Below are 6,414 nucleotides of genomic sequence, written 5' to 3'. Positions count from 1 at the left end.
GCGCCCGCCGCGCGGCTTCCGCATCAGGGCGGTGGGTGAGTGCGGGGCCCCGAGGGGAGGTCGCCCAGCGTGAGCTGCGGGCGCCGAGCCCCCGGCCGCTGGCGCGAGTGCGGCCCCGGCTCCTGGCACAGGGGCGAAGCGCAGCTCCGAGGGAGCGGGGGTCGGGGGCTCCAGGTTGGGTGGCTGGAGGGGGCCGGCCCTCCGAGATGCTAGGACACTGAAGCTCCGGCCCCCCAGGTGTGCCTAGCCGCCTCTGGGGCAGCTCCAGCCCGCCTCCATTCCTCAACTCTCAGAGCCTGTGGAGCGCACAGGTTCCTGGCGCAGGGAACTTTCTACGTAGAGAAGTGGTGCTGTGGAGAGAGAGGCTTTTGTCCTGGGGACACCGAGCTGCGGGCAGAAGGCAGGGGCCCGCGTCTGCGTTCCGTGGGGGCGCTTAGGAAGGGTACCTGTCCAAATCAGAAGATGACCAGAACCTGTCCACTATGCTGTTGCTTTTTTTTTTTTTTTTTTTTAATTACAGACTTGGAGTGGATGACTGCGTGGTCTTTCATGTCCTACTGTACTGGATGGTGTGGTGGTCTTGAGTCAGGGCCTAGCAGAAGGTTTGGGGTTGTTAATTGCTTGGGAAGAGGAAATAAGTGGTGCTGTGGACACACCCCATCTCGTTAGCTGAATGGAGTGGATTCCACCTTCCCAGGCCTCTAGACTAACCCGTTTGTCAAAAAATGGACAGCAGCTTTTTGCCTGCATAAAATAGTTCTCATCTGAGAAACGAAACCACTGCACCAGTGAATGGTCTCTGACTCTGGCCACTGAACTCAGGCAGGCATGTCACCTTCCTTAACAGCCTTCTTCCGTGTGTCTGCATTTATGTAGGCTTGCGAGGGCCATTTGATGGTGTGATGTTGACAAGTCGCCAGTTGTTCTAGCCCTGAGTTTTTACTCCTACCGAGGATCCCCTCTGTCTCAGTCCATGGATCATCCTCCCCTGCCATCTGCGGAGGAGGCAAAATAAAAAACAAACAAACATTTATTTTATTCCCCCGGGCTAAGGGAACAGGGCAGCAAGAGACAGTTGATACTGTCATCTGCTCAGAGATGGGGTTCCCACTTCCCGGACTAGTGCGGTTAAACCTTGGTTTCTCACCTCTATGCTGTCTATCCCCTCCCGACCCTCCACCGCCTTTTTCTTAAGAGCCAAAAAGAGCTCATTGCAAAACCACGTGCGCACGTTTCATCTCCTTTTAGTTGCAGGAGTGACTGAGGAAAGTAGGTTTCTGGCTCTGAGAGCAGTGAGCCAAGTAGCCAAACCAAAATCCTCATGGGGGAAGGGGTCTTTCAGACAGGCTGGATGAAAAACTCTTTTCAGTTGTGTCCCCGGTTTTTCTGGTTTGAATTAGCGGTTACATTCTCTGGTTCCCCCACCCCCTTTCAAAGGGTGAGCGTAGAGTATATTGCAGAGAGGGAGTGGGACGTAGTGGGGGTCTAGACCTGGGGCTGGGGGTGAATAAGAGAGGGCTTGTGCTTAGTAGGCTGCGGTCTGAACAGTGGGGAATGCTGGTGTCTGGGCTGGGGCTGTGTGCCACCACCCGAAAGATGCAGCCCTCAGCACCTGGTGCCCCATTCTCCGCGCACTAGGCAATGCTGCCTCATAGTGCGGCTCAGGATGGGATGGACCCTGTATTCTATGCGGTGCGCAACACAGTGGTCTTCCCACTGGGTCATCACTCCTGACTTGGGTCTCTTGGCAGGAATGATTTTGAGGCTTTTAACTGAGTCCTAATGAGAATTTGGACTTTTAACTGGAATTTGGACAAAATCACCCATTAGAACATTTTGAGGAGCAAAATGGGGAGAGATCTTATTTGATACTGAGGGATAGATGCGCATAGGGCGTGGGGGGTAGGGGGTGGGGTGGCGCCTGGCCAGTAAGGGGATCTGAACTCTCAAACTTGGTTTTACAACACCATGCTGTAACCAAGTGAGCTAACCCTGCAGCCCTTGTTTTGAATAGGGTTGCTAATTGCTAATTACCAGTCTAACTTGGGGTCCCTGGGTCAGATCAAAAGAGAAGAGGTATCAGGGCAGCTCTTGGGCCACCTTAGAGTCCCAGAGGGTGGAGAAGGCAGAAGTGCTTTCCCCCAAGGAACTGGATGTTTCACTCTGCTTGCTCTCCCCAACGCTGATGGCACTGGCTTCCAGAAGCCAAAATGAGCTTCCAGGAAGGCGATGGAAGATCTGCTGTGATTATTGCAGGGTCTCGCTCCGTTCTGTTACTTTGAGGGAAAGAGCAAAACGCTGGAAAATGATGTAAAGGATCAATTTGGTCTCTTTGCTGTATATGTTTTTAAAAGGCTTATTTACTCCTGCATAAAAACATTTGGGCACAGGGAGTGTTGCTGGCCAGCTCAGACAGAAAGTGCAGGGAGGGAAGGTGGGATGGCTGTCAGTTTCATATACCCAGCTGTGTCCTCATGGGCCCTTCTCCTGGGCTTCTGGACCTGGGTCTCATGGGGCCTCCAAGTTTGGTGCTTTTCTTTCCCTCTTCACTCTCTCTACCTCAGCTTTCCTCCTGTGAGAAAAATAGATCCCAGGCAGAGAGTACTTCCCTAAAAAGATAATCTTTTACAGCTTGATAACAGGGAGCTTGATAACAGGGAACTAACTCTTCTTTTGTGCTGCAGTCCTCAAGTGTTTTGTTTTTTTGTTTTTCATTAGCAAATGACATTAACAAATGAAAGGGTGAGTTCTGGAAGCTGGAGGGAGATAGCTGCTTACCCAGCTGAGCTACTGTTGGGGTGTGTGGGGGGGGATTGTAGTGGGGCTGGGGAGGAACACCTGTATTTGTTTGGAGACTCTGTTGCTACTGTGAGACCCCACCTATAGGGATGCAAAAGGTTGGCCAAACAAGTTTGTTCCCTCCCCCTGAAATTTATAGCTGAGGTATCCCCAGCCTCTGACCTGGCTCTTTTTAAATACTCTCTTCATGAATTCATGTGCTGTTCTAGGTGTTTCTGTGTTCTAATGCATCTTTCATTCAGACTTGCATGTGCTCAAGGAGAAAATGGCATCCGCTTTTTTCTTCCACATCGAGTTCAAAGGGTATACTGAGTGGGAGGCCATGTTCTCGAAGCTGGCTGGTTCACACAGTCTTCTCCATTCCACAGTGACATATGTGGGCCCTGCCGGTTCTGCCTTTGATTTCCTTGGGCAGGAGTTCCTGGTGTGTGCTTTGCGGGATACTGAAGGTCAGGCAGGTCAGGCTGGCCAAGGGGAGGTGATGGGAGGATCTTCCCTCCTCTCCTCATTTCCCTCCTACTTGCTCCCCAAAATACCTCTGGGCACAGCCTTCCAATCACAGAGAGCTATCGAGGCAAAATTGCAAGTGCTCTAGGAGCATTGAGGCCAGTTGTGAGCTGATGTTAGATGTCAGTTGCTGACTTCAGAATCTATCCTGGGATCTGGGTGGGAACAGAGGATCAGTTCAAGGGTACGTGGTGCCTGATGGTGCAAGAGTTGGGCAAATGCCTGAAACTTTCTGGCTTGTCCTATGACGTAGGGAATGGCATGGGGGACTGTGTAGAGATGATGAAAAAAGGGAGTGGTCCGACTCCTATTCTGCCTTGTTTCTGAAGTCCTACCTTGAATGGCAGTAGGGCATCTCGTAGAGCTTAGTAGCTGATGGAGTTAGGTGAAACTTATATTTAGTGAAATGCACAAATCCTAAGTGTACTATTTGATGAGTTTTTCTTTTCTTTTCTTTTTTTTTCTAAAGATGACCAGTAAGGGGATCTTAACCCTTGGCTTGGTGTTGTCAGCACCACGCTCAGCCAATGAGCGAACCAGCCATCCCTATATAGGATCCGAACCCATGGCCTTGGTGTTGTCAGCACCGCGCTCTCCCGAGTGAGCCACGGGCTGGCCCTATTTGATGAGTTTTTCAAATGCATACTTTTGTAGCCCAAATTCCTAACAGGATTTAGAACATTACTATTATCCCAGAAAGTCCCCTCTTCCCCTTTCCCAGGTAACTCTGCCCCCACCTTCTGAGGTAACCACTATTCTGATTTTTTTTTTTTTAACCATAAATTAGTTTTGCGTGTTTGAGATCTTCACATAGGGCCGGTCAGTTAGCTCACTTGGGAGAGCATGGTGCTGATAACACCACTGTCAAGGGTTTGGATCCCTATACCAGCCAACCATCAAAATAAAAATTAAATAAGTAAAAGAACTTTGTGTAAATGAAATCATATAGTAAGTACTCTTTTGTGTAAGAATTCCTTCTCTGAGCTTAAAGTTCCTGAGATCCATAACTGTTGGATTACTAGTTCCTTTTTATTGCTGAATAGTATTCCATTGTATGATTATACTGCAGTTCATCCATTGTCCTTTAAGTGAACACCTGGAATATTTCTAGTTTATGCCTATTATGAATAGAGGGTCTATGAATATTTATGTACAAGTTTCTATGCTTTTATTTTTCATGGGTCCATACCTAGGAGAGGAAATGCTGACTCATAGTATAGGTTATATTTATATTTAGTTTTATGGAATTTTTTTCCAAAATGGTTGTGCCATTTTATACTCCTACCAGCAAAGTGAGACAGTTCTGGTTTCTCTTCATCTTTGTCAACATTTGACTTTGTCTTTTTTTTTTTTTTTTTGGTGGCTGGCTGGTACAGGCTGGTACAGACCTTGGTGTTATCAACATTACACTCTAATCAAATGTAGAGCTAGGGCTGGGTCTGGAGCTCACAGACCCCTCGAGCCCATTGTCCAAACAGGAACACAAACCCTTCACACGCAAGTCTAGGAGCTAGGTAACTGGAAGAGGTTCTTGGAGCCATGAGTGAAGAAACAATAGGCTTTATTTTATTTTATTTATTTATTTATCTATCTATTTATTTATTCATTCATTCGTTCATTCATTCATTTATTTTTTATTTTATTATTATTATTATTTTTTAAAGATGACCAGTAAGGGGATCTTAACCCTAGACTTGGTGTTGTTCACACCACGCTCAGCCAGCGAGCGAACCGGCCATCCCTATATGGGATCCGAATCTGTGGCCTTGGCACTATCAGCACTGCACTCTCTCCAGTGAGCCACAGGCCAGCCCCAATAGGCTTTATTTTTAGATGTGAGCTCTGCCTACCAGCATTTCAGAGCTGATGCCTCACATACCAACGAGCACACTAAGAATAGCAGCAAGCCAAAAGGTACATGGAGAGCATGTGCACTAACTCTACTCCCACACAACTTGTTTACAAAGGATGTGCTGCACCACACCCAGCCAGACCTGAGGTGAGGGGGCCTGACCAAACTACTCCATTTTCCTCACATCAAGTGAGCTAACTGGCCAAAGCAGTCTTTTTAATTTTAGCCCTTCTTGTGGTATGTAGTGGTATTTTGTAGATTTAATTTGTATTTTCCTGATGCCTAATGATGTTGGACACTTTTTCATGTACTTATCAACTTCCATTGTGAACTGACTGCTGAATTTTTTGTTCTTTTTAAAAACTGGATTGTTCATCTTTATTATTGGATTGTAGGAGTCCTTTATGTGTCCTGAATACCAGTCCTTTGTTAGATATGTGCCTTGCAAATGCAAATATGGTCTTGTCTGTTCAATTTTTCAATGGTATCTTTTGGAGAGAAATTTTAAATGTTGATTGTCTAACTTATTCATTTTTTACCTTCATGGCCTGTCCTTTTTGCATCCTGTAGAAAGAAATTTTGCCCAACATGAAGATTTTCTCCTGTTTTTTTATTTCTAGAAGTTTTATAGTTTTATGGTTTTATATTTAGGTCTAGGATCCATTTTGAGGTTTTTTTTTTTTTTTTTTCTTTTCATGCCTGGCTGAATAAGGATCTGAACCTTGGATCTTGGTGGTGTCAGCACCATGCTCTAACCAACTGAGCTAACCTGCCAGCCCTCATTTTGAGTTAATTTTTGTTGAATTTTTGGTACGAGGTATAGGTTGAGGTTCTTTTTTTTTGCATATGGGTGTCCAAACATTCGAACATAATTTGTTGAAAAACTAGCCTTTGCGACTTTGTTGAAAATCAATTGACTGTATATTTCAGGGTCTATTTCTGGACTCTCTGTTTCTTTGATCTATGAGTCAGTCCTTTCACCAGTACCACACTATTTTGATTACTGTACGCTATAGTAAGACTTGAAATTACATATTGCGAGCCCTCCAATTTTGTTATTGTTCTTTAAAACTGTTTTGGCTATTCTAGATTCTATGTTTTCCACATACATTTTAGAATCAGTTGCTGATATCTACAAAAAATTCCTGCTCGGATTTTGGATGGGATTGTGTTAAAACTATATATCAGTTTGGAGTTGGATGACCAACTTATCTTGGTTTGCTAGTGATTGCCCTGGTTTTAGAAATGGTAACCTT

Source organism: Galeopterus variegatus, unplaced genomic scaffold, assembly GCF_000696425.1.
Source record: "Galeopterus variegatus unplaced genomic scaffold, G_variegatus-3.0.2 Scaffold1691, whole genome shotgun sequence".
In the NCBI taxonomy this organism is placed as follows: domain Eukaryota; kingdom Metazoa; phylum Chordata; class Mammalia; order Dermoptera; family Cynocephalidae; genus Galeopterus; species Galeopterus variegatus.
The sequence above is the reverse complement of the archived record's forward strand: the minus strand, read 5'-3'. Positions refer to the sequence as shown.